This window comes from Rhinolophus sinicus, chromosome 15 (assembly GCF_057876585.1).
Source record: "Rhinolophus sinicus isolate RSI-liver-muscle chromosome 15, RSI-T2T, whole genome shotgun sequence".
Taxonomy (NCBI): domain Eukaryota; kingdom Metazoa; phylum Chordata; class Mammalia; order Chiroptera; family Rhinolophidae; genus Rhinolophus; species Rhinolophus sinicus.
In genome coordinates this window covers 31045316-31060758 of record NC_142515.1, presented here as the reverse complement: position 1 = coordinate 31060758, position 15443 = coordinate 31045316, and the positions used below count along the sequence as shown (strand labels likewise).

At 39.1% G+C, this 15443-nt stretch overlaps 1 non-coding gene across 1 annotated transcript; it reads right to left on the bottom strand.

The window, feature by feature from the left end:
- Positions 1 to 14169: 14169 nt before the first annotated feature.
- Positions 14170 to 14333, bottom strand: LOC141572998 (U1 spliceosomal RNA). The gene has a single exon (XR_012498585.1). It is a non-coding gene; the product is annotated as a U1 spliceosomal RNA (small nuclear RNA).
- Between the last annotated feature and the right edge of the window lie 1110 nt (positions 14334 to 15443).

Below are 15443 nucleotides of genomic sequence, written 5' to 3'. Positions count from 1 at the left end.
TTAGCATACAAAACTCTGCTCACATTTTATTGGCTAAAGTAAGTCACATGTTCAAGCCTGGTTTTAGAAGTAGGAGGAATATAATCTCCTTATAGGGAACAGAGAGCAAAACTGGGAACATCAATGTGCACAGAAAGCATTAGAGTGGGAATTAAAACTGAGGTGTTCTGATCCTTACATGCAGTACTATTGGACCTAGCACATTCCAATGGTGAATGAATATAGTAGGCGCTGAAAACTAATCTACTGAATGAGTGAGTGAATGAAAGAAAAAAGGATAAATGAAGGTCATCCATTCATTTTTCTCCTTCCTTGTGTGAGGATCCTTTTGGACAATTATTGAGACTTGCGATTTCTAGACATCAACCATACAGTATCTTAGATATCTACACACATTTTATAACTTTGTAGGATTGAGCCAACAAGACTGGGGCCAACACCAGAAATATACCAACACAATCTAGAAGAAATGACATAACAGGAGCATTTGTCCACAGAATAATAAACACTGCTGTCCTTTGAATGGATGCTAAAGATGAACAATTGTTACCAGGAGGAGACTGAGAATGATGGTCATGAGTTTCATCGTGGCTAAAGGTTCTGATTCTGACTCCTTCACAAACAAGCTCACATAAATGAAGTGGAAGGGTTTGTACGGTGGACTGTCAAGGAGGTGCACTTATGCAAACTGGAATGCACAGCTCATAATTTTAATTTACCTTTTCCCCCAAGTAGACTGCCACCTCTTTGTTAGGAATCCAACAAGCATTTATTGTGTGCCCATTATATGCCAAGAATTATTTAAGATACAAGGGATATAAATTTAAAAAGAAATAAAAACTTCTTTCTGTTAATATGAACTTTCTTTTCCAGTACAATAAACATAATTATTTCTCTGTCATCATATAGAAGAAAAAAATACATGGAGAGTCAGATGGTATTAAAGTCTACAGAAAATAAAACTAAAGAAAGGGAATGAAAAATACCAGTGGAAGAAGGTGGTAGTAGGAATTGCAGTTTATTAGAGTGGTCATGGAAGAATTGATTGAGAACATGACCCTTTACCAAAGATCAGAATGCAGTGAGGAAGCAAACTATGCCGCTCTGGTAAGTGTTCCAGGCAGAGGAAACAGTAAGTGCCGAGCCTTGAAGTGGGAGAGTGCCCAGCAGGTCTGAGAAAAAGTGAGCAGCCATTGTGGCTGGAGCTGAGTTAACAAAGAAGACAAAAGTAAGAAATGAGATCAGAAAGGTATGGGAGGGAGGGCAAACTGTGCAAAACATGCAACTCATCATAAGTACTTTGACTTTTGCTTTAAGATGAGAAGTCATTGGAGGTTTTTGGCAGAGGACTGACATCGTCTATTTAAACTTTTCAGAGATTGCTCTGGTTTTGTTTGCAAGGAGAGAAATGGGGAGATCAATGAGGAGGATATGGCAATAATCTACATGAGATTTAGTAATAGCTTGCACCAGGGTGAAGACGGTGAAAAGTGGAGCTTTCTTCATGTATTTTGAAGGTAGAGATGACATCATTTGCTGATGGACTGACACCATTTGTTGGGTATTAGAAAAAGAGCGGCATCAAAGTAGGCTCAAGTTTCAACCTGAGCAGCTGGACAGTGTTGCATTTGCAAAGATAAGAAAGACTATTGGAGGGGAAGATTTGAGAGAAAAATAAGTTCAGTTTTCGGCAAATGAATGTTATTCATAAAATGACTATACGCCACTTCAATGATAATTTCAAATAGGAAGTAAGACCCAACTTTTGAGTTCAGAGAAAAGGTGTGGTTGAAGATAAAATCTGAGAGTCAATAGAGTCTAAACGCTTTAAAGCCATAAGACTAAATACAATCATCAAGAGAGTAACAATAGAAGGAAAGACCAATATTTACAGGTCAAGGAGATGAGAAGGAACCAGAAAAGGAGACTGGTAAAGACCAGTCATCAGGGTATGTGGAAAACCAAGAGTGTGAGAAGCCAAGGAGAAAAATATATGGCAAGGAATACAGTCTAGACAAAAACAGTTCTGGGGGAATGATGGGATTGTAATATTGACTGGAGTGAATTCAGGAGGAAGTGGGGTGGGATCCATTTCCAAGTACAAGCTCAGCCTTGGACAGGAGCATAGGCAGTTCAGAGAGTTACAAAAGGGAAGGCAGGGTTACAAGAGGAAGCACCAATATGGGCAGGAAGACAGATATGATGGTGGAATATTGTGCAAATTTTCTGCTGGACACTCTTATTTTAAAACAAAATAGGAACCAATGGCATCAGCCAAGACTGAGGTTTAAGAATAGCAGTGAATGTATTGTTAAAAACAAGACAACAGACTGAAAATGTAGTCACTTATGCTAAGACCCATGTCTCCAAAACAAGACTTAAGTTAGTTACAGTTTCGGCTTTTCCAGAAAGAATCTTAATCAGGAATGACCTGATCAGCAGGAGTTAGGTAATCTGCCTGAGAGACCCCTGCCATCCTTTGAAGAAACCTTGAAATAACCAACCCTCTTTTTTGCAAGTATAACTTCCTTGCTTCCACTCCCTTCTGCCTATAAAAGTTTTTCATTTTGTACAGCTCCTTGGGGGTCCTTTCTATCTGCTAGACTGAATGCTGCCCTATTTAAATCAATTTTTGCTCAAACTCTTAAATTTTTAAATATGCCTCTGTTTATGTTTTAACAGTTCAAAATGGTTGCCAAGAATAGACTGAGAGAATGAATGAGCTTCTCTATGTACTGGAGCTGGATACGTATTCCTGGGCCGTGCAAAGATACAGACATGAATATGATTTTTATGAAATTAAAGTGAGACAACTCAGCAAGGATAAGTATTTTTCTAGGAGCAGAAAAGAGTAGGTGCAAAGTTAGATTTAACTAGAGTTGGGCTTTTGCCAGATGAAGGGGATAAAGGAGAGAGTGGCAAGGAGGATAGGGGAGAATGCAGGGAGAGATTATGACACTAGAAATTTTAAGCTACATGAGAAGGAAAATGAAAATGCAGAGATGGCACTGGACAGTGCAAATGTGGACATTTCAGTGACTTGTAGGTCCTAGAGAGGTTGTGGTTAGCAAATGCAATGCTTAAAATTGAGATTATATAGATGCACTGTAGTTCGTGGTAATAAAGAAGACAAAAGGTGACCTTGGGGTTCAATAGGTAAGCTAGGGTTGAGAGATAGATCAGTAAAGCAGAGAATGTCAAGGAAATTAGAGACTAAAGTATTGAAAAGGTCATCTACATGGACGTTAAAATCACCCCAAATGATAACATGAGTAGAATTGGAAAGAATTCACTGAGCCAGGAGTTAAAAGCTTCAGGCAGCGAGAAGGAGTGCAGTCTGGGGTCTGTGGATGACCACAGCAAGGAGAGTGGATGCTAGAGTCTGATGACATGTGGTGCAAAGCTGTGAGCGTGTGGCAGGGAAGGGAGAGGAGGGGAGAGAGGAGAATTGTCTGAGGAGCCAGGAGTACAGCAACCTTCTCAGGAAACCAATGGCAAAGGGCTTGGGAGGGAAAATATCCACCACTTAGAGGTTCTGCAGGGGAAGCAGTGTATTTAGAATGACCCACTTTTTAGTTAGAGTGATACAGTAAAGGGAACATTTAGAGAAGTTTCTGAAGATATCAAGAATTTTGCTCATCATTGACCTTGAGTTTCAGAATATATAATGGAATGGTTTTAGGAATTGAGGTTGAGTGAGTGAGAAGGGGTCTGTACGGAGTGATACAGCGATGACAATGGAAGCAAGAGATAAATGGTGCAATGAGCTCAATCCTGATGGTACTGAGGCAGGCAGTAGTGATGAGTCTGTGAGTATCAATGATGGGAAAAGGTGGGTGACTGGGTGTGTTTATGTGGAGGGAAAGGAGAGGTGAGGTCTTACCTGGACTGGCCAGGTCTCCCAGGTTTCTTCCTCATTCCTGTGGAAGTCACTGGGGATCATGTTTACGTTTTTATCCCCCGTGCCCTCCATGCACAGAGATGGTGTTTGGTAAGGGTTTGTTGACTGAGATCAATCCCTGTGTGATAAACTATCAATAACCATTAGTTAGATTTCAACCCTAAAGGTAATATAGAGGAAGTAATTTTGAATACCTTGGAATATCTGTGGAGTTTTTCAATGTTGAATCCCATCCTCTGATACCAGATACTGTTGAGCTTCACATGCTAGAATGATCTGAGAATGAATTATCACTGACTCATGGATCCAGCTCCTTTCTCCTGCAGTGATCACTTGAAGTCACAATGACCTTTTCTGACTACTTGTAATGGCAGCACAGTGGGGACCACTGTTCCTGGACAGAGCACCGTTAATAGACAGGTTTACTAGTACCGTTTCTTGTCGCTTGGAATAAAAGGGAACGTGAAAACCAAAGAACAGAGATTTAATGCCACAGTTTTCTTCACTCAATTGAGAAACATATCTGAAAAACACTATGAAACTTCTGATTTTTAAAAGGTCTTTGCAAGATGGTTTTGGTCTTTTTCAGAGAGTGAAGGACATTTTAAAGACATTAAAGAATGTATTACTTTTACTTGTACAGAATAAAAAATAACACAGAAACACAGGGATCAAGAAATCCGAAGAACCTTCTTCAGAAGGATTCTGGTCAGAGAAGGAGTTTCCATTTTTAGGAGAGAGATTAGACTTGGGCGATCTTATATCCTTTTTAGCACAATGTTTGTATTCATTTATACGATTTGAATGATTCAAATACTTTCTTTTTTTATAGAAGTAGGAATTTGGCCAAATGCTTTTACAATATTCCCAACTGCTACAGGCTGGATTACGTTCCCCCAAAATTCGTATATTGACACTCTAAACCCCAATGTGACTATATCTGGACATAGGGTCTTTAGAAGTCATTAGATTAAATGAGGTCATAAGGGTGGAGCTGTAATCATATAGGACTGTGTTGCCTTACAATAAGAGAAAAATTCTCTCTGCCTCTCTACCTTTCTCTTTCTCTCTCTCTTTCTCTTCCCCCTCACCCACCACCCAATGTGAGGACCCACTGAAAAGGCAACCAACTGCAAGCCAGGAAGAGAACCCTCACAGACATCAACTTTGCTGGCACCTTAATCCTGGACATCCAGTCTCCAGAACTAGAGAAAATAAATTTCTGTTGTTTAATCCACCCACTCTACGATATTCTGTTGTGGCAGTCGGAACAGATTAAGACACCAACCTGCCTACCATTATAGAAATTATGTTTGTTTTGTTCTAAAGGAACAATAGATTCATATTTCATTTTTGGCCAAGAGATGAATTCAGAAAATGTATGCAATAGTAAAATATTTTTCTGGAGAAATGTTTACTTAAGAAGTATTAAGAGATTTAAGGTCCTCGCTCAGATTGCTAGGGTCTCATTGGTGTGGACGGTGCTTACTCGTGCACCACGAGCATGCTAAATGAATAAATAAATGCATGCAAAGAATCTGCTGAATGGCGAGAGACTGTGAGACTGTGAAAGAAGAAAAATACTGAATAATATGTTGCCTTTCAGATCTCACACGAAATGAAAGCTGTAACTGTCTTTAGCACCTGCCTTTATGCTCAGTATGTATGGGGATATCAAAAAGTAGAGAATTTGTGTGTGCTTTTTATTTTTTTGAATTTAAAATTACTGGATTGATACTGGCTAAGTCAGTATTAAGTCTCTTTGTCCAGACCCATAAAAGCAATCACGTTTTAATGTCACTGTAGACTTATGTACCTGATTTTTAGCATTACCCTCAAATACATGTCAGCACATAAAAATAAAAAAAAAGGTTATTGCACACAAGAAACTATAAGAATATAAAAAAGTACCAATCCTTATTCCTAGATATTTTTTAAAAACATTCCCATGTTACTTCCACATCTTTAAAATCAGATTACCCAAACTTCCATTTTTCCTTTCAGTTAGTTGATCTTGTAAGCCACAAAATGTTACAACTCTTATTAAAAGTGAAAGAGCAAAAATCATTAAAAGTAACTTAGGTCTGTTCTCCAACCAGGTGGTGAGACATCTGGCAGAGAGGATGCAAAGGCCGGCTCTCAGGGGAAATGGGGTTCATTGCCTGGGGTTCATTGGCTGGGCGGCTGAGGAGTGTGTTTTTTTCCCTTCCATAATTCCAGATGGCACATATTGCACTGTGTTAATCCAAAAAATGAGACATGGACTAATCGGCTCTCACAAATATGTGAAGTTTGTATTTAAAAAAATATTAGCATTAAAAATATCAATTTGAGGGCCTTGGGCCATTCAACTAGAAATAATCTGTGACATTTGTGTGAGAAATAGATGACATTTGCCAAGTTTTCTGTCAACCCCTCTTCTCTATTCCTTCCTTCTCTGACTCCTTACCTGATTCTCTTCAATCTATCACCTACTCAATATTATTTCCTCGTTCTCTGGGAAGGCAAATGTAGAAAAATAGCAAAATACTATTTATCGAGTTTTAGAGTCAGAACTAGTTTAAGTCCCAGGTGACCCATTTAATAGCTACATGATCTTGGACAAGTTATTTCATCACTCTACGACTCAATCTTTTCATTTCTAATAAGGAAACAATAATGGTACCTAATTATAGGATTGCTAGATGAATCAAATGAAATAATACATGTTATACTCCTTGCCTATGGTAAGCGGTCAAAATGTTAGCCATTATTATCTCATTATTGCATTTTGAAATCTTTGTAAAGTGAGCTTATTAATTTACTACTTTTCTCAGTCTTTTATCTTTTTCTTTTCTACTTCTAAGAACACTGAGTGAGAAAAATTGCCCTGCTTCCCCTATAGAAATTTTATAACATTAGACAACTGTCCTGTTGAGGGAACTTCTGGGCTATCTGTGCATCTCCTTGCCCTTTGTTCCTGGTTTCTCAGTTCTATCTTATTGTGCTGTTTTCCATCATTTCTCCCTCAAAGCCAAATAGCTTTTCATCTCTATTTCTACGGAAAGCCTGAACCCTTTATATTCTGTTTTGTTACCATGTGAGCATCTTCTCTCTGTTCATCTGGGCAGATGTTCTCAGCATGGATTGTTTTCTCTCTTGGTCTGCCTTGCCCATGCAGCTGGGCTGAAATTTCATCACTTTGCCCCCTTTTTCCATGATCTTACAGGTCATATTCAAATCTATTGAATTTACAGAGGCTACCACTAGGTTCTTACTTCTTTCACACTCTTTTTTGCCTACTTTTTTCAGCTTTTTTTTTTTTTTAAATTATTCGCCTTCTTGCTTATTCTCCTCCAACTCTGCTTTCACCGATCATCTTTCAGTTTCTTTAACCACTAGTCTATTTGTGGGCTCTGAGTCTTCCTGCATGCTCATCCCTCTGACTGGAATTTTCTTCTCTTCCCTGTTTACTTGATCACTTTTTATTCATCTTTTATATCTCAACTTAGATGTTAGGAAACTTACTGTGACCTCTCAGTATCTCACTTTATGTATTCAATGTATACTGTGCTTCCTTGAGACACATTTATTCAAATTAAATCACTATGTACTTAATTGTGGAGTGGCTGCCTCCTACACCAGACCACGAGCAGACCACAGTTGGTGTTTTGTTCACTAATGCAACTCCAGCACTTACCACAATGCCTGGTAGATAGTAAATTCTCAGTAATACTTCTTGTATGGATAGATGGATGGATGAATAAATGAATGAATGAGTGAACATGTGATTTGCATACCCCTTTCTCATTACTTCTATAGTATGATGCAGGCTCTCTCTGACTAGTTCCTCTATCAAAGATAACCATCCTATACTGTAATGAAATATACCAGAAAGAGGGTTCATTTTTCCCTCCATTCCAGAATTTTATATTTATACTTCTCAGTCCAAACTCAACTTATTTGTGGAACTCTCAGAGATTCAAAGTATCTCTTTATTCAGTTCCCAATATGTAGCTATTGATTCCGTTGTCCTTAGTTTGCTCAGCAGGATCATATGATCTCTGTCCATAAGAGTCCCCCCCCGCCCCGGCCATCTCTGTGGTTGAAAAGCTGCTCTCACTGCCTGTGAAGCAGATGCTCGCGTCCAGTCTCTACTTGACAGTGTTCTCTAAATAGCCTCTTCCTCTCACTGCAGGTCCACAGCATGTTTTTCTTTTCCTTTCTTGTACTTTTGTCTTTACGACCCTTGCTGAAGATGGGAGAGTCATGTACAATTCTCTTTCAGAACTGCTTCTGCTGCCTTTGTCCTGGCTCTTGCTAGCAGGTATTTTGAGATTGAAGCCCAGCATGCTTCCGCTGCCTTCCTGCCTGCCTGCTCCACGTCCTGGGTAGCTTTCCTGCCTGTCGTCAGTTTGTCTAGATGTAACTCTTCATTCCCTCACTCTCTTTTTCTAACATCCCTCTGTGCATTTTTATTATTCCTGTGAACCATGGAGGAAACATTTTGACCCTCATCATAGCCCACAAAGTCAGCATCAGGATACTATTATATTTTGACCATGGACTTGGGGACAGACTCCTGCACTCCAGGTGAATCTCCAAGTGAAGTTTCTAATTTCTCCTCTGAATATGTGAAGCAAATACATATGTTGGAGAATTTTATTCTTCAAAAATGATCCACATGAATTGCCCATAAGAAAACTTGTTAGAGAGAGTAAAGGTTAAATTTCCCAGGGGGCTCTGGGTATTTATGTAAACAGAGAGGGAAAACTTGGAGCCTGAAGTCACAGAGTCCATTAGTTATCTATCTCATTGTGGCCTGGTATGACCTTTAGCAGGAACCAAAAGTCCTGGTGGCCAGTCACTTGGACCAGCTGCTGGTGCAGCATTGTGAGTAGAGGGGAAGATGGAGGGAAGGTGGAAGAGAGGCTATGGAAGTGGAGTAAAGGTGAGAATAAAGTAGAGCTAGTTAGCACAAAGGAGTGAGAGCAGCTGTGTAGTGCCAAAGCCTGAGGTGGGGAAAGAGAAAAAGAAAAGTATTGCTGTGGATTACAAATTGGAATTTTAAAATGTTTGACCAAAATTGAGTTCCTCTTTAATTACACTTGGTTGTTAGACTGTGTTTTTTTGGACTGCAATGCTGTGCAGACTGGACCACATAAGATGCCAGCATTTTTCGATTTGTATTGGTTTTTGGTTTTTGAATTTTTTGAGTGGTTTTTTAAATTTGGTTTTTGGGGTTTTGTTGTTGTTTGTTTTAGTTTTAGGATTTCATTTCTTGCCTGTGGTTTTGTACTTAGTTATAATTATCAGCTGCACTTCTGATAAACAAAATCCACACAGATCTATGCCAAGGGTACATTTTCACCATGACTGCCTGACCACCGGATGCAAGGTGTAAGGGAGGATGGCTTAATTAGATGTGAGTCATGATGGTTCTTGGAATAAAAGTACAAAGTCAGTGGGAAGAACATACAGTTGAGGACCGGATGCTGTAGGCAGACAGGTTTACACAGCATGAATATGAAATTATAAACTTGAAAGGAGTGTAGTTTTTAATCTGAACTTCATGGATCCTCAATTTCATGAGCTATCAGAGTCCTTTTAGGACAACCAGAGGAGCTCAACATCAGACCCCCATGGAATGACTGACTATATTTTACCACCCAGTGGAGACAGGATTCCCTGAGGACCGGGCTGGTGCTGGGGAATTTCCATGAAACAGGCTTTCTATTCGTGGGTATAAATGTTCTTCCTCCAGAAACAATAAATTCTCAGGGAGAACCAAGCCAGAGAACAAAGAAAAGACCTTTGAGTCGTGGTTTAAATATGTCATTATTATGGTCCCAGGATTTAAATCCTCAGAGGCTGAGAAATGCTCAAGCCAAGTGTGAGCCCACATGCCTGCAAGGCAGTTTCCAGTTGCCCAGACACAGAGACAGTGTCCCTGTGGAGAGCTGCAGCACTTCTCAGAATAAGGGTGTGGGCGACGGACAGAGGCTGGGACTGACAAGACTAACTTATGACCAGGTCTCAGTGGACAGACGAAAATTGCTCCAGCTAAGTGTTCAAAGCAGAGAACTCCAACAGTGTTTCTCCATCAGAGCTGTAAAATGAGGCAGAGAGTATCCAAAACCAAAAAAAAAAAAATAGTGGGAGCAAATTAAGGTTCAGATTCACTAAGCAATTTTGTAATTCATGGTAACCCAAAGGGATTCCTGAAATTCTCTTTGTAAGCGAAGCTAATCAGGGCCTAGCAATGGAAGAAGGATTTCATGTCAGTACTTTCAGATGAGGCAGAATATTGGAGCTCTGCTCAGCGACAGCCGAAAGGACTCAGGCAGCCAGGATGTTGTAGGAAATCAAGTCTCTTGAATTCAGACCTTCTCTCCTTAAGCAAGGCCTAGGTCAGTACAGTAACAAAGCTCCTTTCTCCCATCTGGGGAGAGACTCCTGGAAGCTTCCCTGAGCTCAGATTGGAGGCTGAATTCCAGGACGTGCTTCCAACATGGTTGTGTTGCTATCATCATTCCCTGTATTCCCTCTTCCATTTCATAGTGGATTAGGCTAAATAACCAGGCCCAGGCTGTGTGCAATTTTAACAGTTGGAGAGAGCTCTGCCTTCAGTTGGAGCAATGATAAACAACTAGTGGCCTTCTGTTCATGACAGGTAGAGAAATGAGGAAATATATCATATTCCTTACCTTTTCAGGGTCATAGACCTTTGGGAGGAGAAAATGGAAACCTTCAGCCATTATTTTACCTGCAGGAAACTCTCCATTCCCTAAAAACAAAGATTGTAAGACAGGAGCTAATGGAACATCAGAAGTATGTTCCTCGTGGGTTTCCTAGGAGGGGTAGTGGAGGATCACGGAAGACAGAGTGACTGTGTCCTCCTGCCATTCCCCTGTGATAAACCTCACCCCTCTAATAGCCGCAGAAATCATGAAGGCCGGGCAGGGATAAAAGCATGGAATGGAAAAGTGTTTGTGAGAAGTTGGGCAGAGAAAAGCCACGTGGGTGAGAATGCGGTATTTCCGGGATTGGACAAATTAAGGATCCATGGGCATCAAGTTAGGATAGAGATACGGGATTTGATATTGTTGCTCCAGGTGATGAATTGAATCCTTTAAAGCTCTTTGACAATCTTGCCTGAGTCTAAGGGCAGTACTGAAGGTAAAATAGGGTCAGCTCATGGAATACCTTGTAATCCCATAATCAGAAACTTAAATATTATCTATAAGTTTGTGCTTCCCACATGTCTTACTTTTTTTTGTAATGCAAAATATTTTGTAAATATTATCTATAAGTTTGTGCTTCCCACATGTCTTACTTTTTTTTTTGTACTAGCTAAACTTAAAAAAAAAATCATGGTCAAATAAATGGAAAACACTGGACTTCTGATAGCCTTTAATATATTAACATGAATTTTGAATTTTCTATAATGAAAAAGACTAACTATGCCCCCTCTTGTGATTTTATTGTAAAAATAACCCATGAAATCCTTCATCTGTTATAAAGTATATTCCTTAATTATTATTCCACAGAAGACACTATGGAAAAAGTCACAGCAGACATGAGAGCCATTGCAAGGATTTCATGCAGAACAGATTTCCATTTTAGAAAAATCACTCAGGATGACAAGAAAGTGGATGGTTAAAGGAGAGAGAAGAGAAAGGGAAAGATCAAGAGTGGAAGTTAGGCAGTTTTTGTAAGAATTAGTCCAGTGATGATGAGTTCTAAATTAAGCCAATATTAGCAACAGTGTGCATTCACAAAATAAACACATGTTCCTTAGATAAATTAAACGATATGCCCTTGGCTGAAAATAGCTAAATGAGGAAAAGAGCCATTTAGTGATTTCAGGCTATGGAGCTTGCCACAGCCCTCGATGACAGCAGTTGCTAGACTGTGCATGAGACTGTCTCCTTGGATTGTTAGTTATCAAATACATTTTATTCATGACCAACTAGCCCCTCTGAGTATGATTCTCATGTTTAAGGATATGTGTTTTCCATAAAACATTTCCCTCAAACAAAAGTCAACCACTTCATCTGGGACTCAATCTGTTCCTTTGCTGCAGGGAAAACTGGCCATGTAGGACTTACTGAGAGACAGTATGTCAGGCTCTGATACGATGACTTCCTATGGTATTTTCAAGGGTAATTTTGACCATCTGTGATTGTTCTCCGTTGAAGATGACTTCAGTATCCAATCCCAGTGTAGGTTGCAACTGTATTCACAGAGAGTCCCAAAGAGCAGATGTCAACCCTTTCTCTCTAAATCTAGGGGCTGGAATTTGGTAGGTTTTCTGGAAAACAATCTAAGTTGCTCAATTTTTAGATAATGAAACTGAAGTTCAGAGAGAGAAATTGACCTAGGCTGATCCAATACTGTAGAAATGAGAGGTAAACCAAATGTTCTTATCTTTTTAGAAATTTTAATCTCTAGTGACTATAAATCTCTCTTAGAATATGCCTTAAGAAGATTTTATGAAAGCGCAAACAAATATTATGTTATTTTCTCTAAATTTCAAAAGGCATGCAAACTTTAACTCTGTGGAATCTCATGGTACAAAAGTATATTACTTTCATGTGTATTCCCTACATATGTATTCCCCACATTTTTAAATACCTAATTTTTGTCTTCTACATATTAGAATAATTCAATACAAACAGAAAACATTTTCATTTGAGAGGATTTTCATGACTTTACTTTTTTCTAGAATTTTATCAGAAATATTAATTCTACCTCTAAATGTGAATAAGGGTGTTCCTGACTCCATAAATATATACACGTCCCGCTTCACACCAGAAGCCAAGTCCTCAGCTTGATGGTGTCTTTTCAGCCCCCATCCTATCTGGACACTTAATTGTAGCCAAACGTATTTGGTCTTTGGCTGGCTGGCTAGAATTCTAAGCCTTTTTGAGAATTGGCTAATGAAATTACAGAGTAGCCCTTACTCTTCTACAGTAGGAGTTCTTGATCAAGCCTGAGAATAAATATAGCAAAGCGTAGTAGGCTATGGGCTTGAGAGGACGAGACCAGCCAGGTCCCTCACTAACAGTGGCTTGGCCAGCCAGTTTAACATGTACCCTGTTTCCCCAAAAATAAGACCTTGCCGGACCATCAGCTCTAATGTGTCTTTTGGAGAAAAATTAATATAAGACCCGGTATTATATTATATATTATATTATATTATATTATATTATATTATATTATATTATATTATATTATATTATATTATATATTATACCGGGTCTTACATAGTAAAATAAGACTGGGTCTTATATTAATTTTTGCTCCAAAAGACACATTAGAGCTGATTGTTCAGCTAGGTCTTATTTTTGGGGAAACACAGTAGTCTTCCACACTCCTCCTAAAGACAGGTGTCCATCAGAAGCAGAAGGCATTCTGGGAAACTGAAGAACAGCAGAACAGCAGCTGCTATGGTTAGTTTGGGAAAAACAGTGTCATTCAGAGAATGCTGTGATATTGAACATGATGGCTGAAAATTAGGACCAAGTGGACTACAGCAAAGGAACCAAAAGGGGCAGGCAAACGCTGCTGTTCAAAAGCTGGTGATGACATTGTGATAGCACGAGTAATGCCAAGAGTATCATCTGCAGTAACCTAGTGGCCCACAAGAGTGATCTGCTGAGGAACAGGATCCCAAAGCCACTGTATAATAGGAACATTAAAAGAACAAAGCTAAGCAAGAAGCTTCAGAGTGCAGTGAAAACACACTGGAAAAAAAGGAAGTTAATAGCATAATCCCATCTATGTTTTTTTAAAAAAGTATGCATGCATTTGCAAGAATGAGTGTTTGTGTGCGTACACGTGCATATTAATAGATATATCTGTATGAGCATAGAGAAATGTCTCTGAAAACATACCACATTGACCAAATTGTTTTTTATACTTATCTCTGGTTGTCAAATAAGACAGGTGAAGGAGGGCACTCTCTCTTCTTAATTATCTGAAGGTTTGCAATCGATGGCAGTGGTGGCAGATTTCCCTTTCTTTTAGTATTTGTCCATATTTCTTTAAATATGTATACACGTTTTTAAAAGTCCAACTTTATATTTTAAAGTCCCATTTAGTTGTGGGAATTTAAAAATAATCTCATCATACTTGTTTCCTTTATTTTCCAACTCTGTAAAATGGGCATACCCTTCTGACCAGGCAGAGATAGGAAGCTCAAATGAGCTCATGCTTCCAACAGTGTTCTATAGGTGGGAAAGCAATACAATACAAATATGATATTGGCCTTTTTGTTTTTCTAACGGGGGATTGCACGAACGCCGTCACCCATTACCCCAAATTATGCAGTCAAGATTCCCCCATTTGGGGAACTCACAGGGTTCAGCATACCAGGAGGGCAGAAGATGAACCTCGCCCTGGGAAAACCACCTTTGTGATCATGGTATCTCTCCTACCAGGTTAAATGCCCCTTTTCTTTGATTTCTGTTGAGAAACCAAGACTATACTTGAAATACCCTTGTAGAAGGATTGCCATTCCAAAAGGTAGAGAAAAGCTTTCCTTTTGCATTGGAAAATCAAGCCATGCTTTTGAAGGCCCTATACCAGTGACCATCTGCATGGATTTGGTCATGCCAAAGAACACTTCTATAATGTATTCACTGTAGGTTGCCACTTTATCCCTCCCTACACTGAACTGAGGAGAATTTATTACCTTGGTTAGCTGGTAGGTGGCCAAAATAGCTTTATTTATCGCTTGACTTGCTTTCCTGTTCTTTTGTTTCAGATTATAGCCCAGACGAGCAAGAAAAATGAGAATAATATCCTAATTTAAAAAATAAAACTGGGCTTTTACTTTCTTTCTCATTTATAAGCTTTCTCCTAATATAATACTAAATATTCAATGAGAAAACCTTATCTTCTAGGAATCACGTATCGGTCATGAAAATAAATACCAAAGCTTTATAAATGAGGTTTTATAAAGTTTTACTCCCAGCATTCTCATTAATGTGTGCTAACGAGAATCCTTAAACTCCAGCCCATAGTAATGACCCCACCAAAGAGCATTAGCTTTCAAATTTACTGTGCATGGGAATAATTTGGAGTGCTTCTTTAAAATGTAGATTCCCGAGCCTCACCCATAACTAGTAGGATTTAGGTTAGGTCTGGGATGTGGCCCAGTAATCTGCATTTTAACCTATAACCCAGATGATTCTAATGTAGGTAATCTAAAAATTGAGGCTCCACTGCAGTGGCTTAGGGGACCTAGAATAAGATACAAATCCCAATCCTCATTTAGAAAAGACAATGGCCTTAGATGTTTCGAGCATTCACTCATTCATTCATTGATTTAACAGATATACATTGAATGCCTACATGTTTCAAGCACTAGGTAATAAGGATACTAACACCTGGCAGCTTCTACCTGCAAGCAGTTTCTGATATACCTTTTAGGAGCCGAAGCAAGTTTTTGCTGCTTTTCCCCCATTTACTTACTATGTGACCAATCGATATTCCTGTTAGTATCATCTGGGATCATAAGGCAAAAGTGTCAAATATTTTCATATTTGGGGCAGAA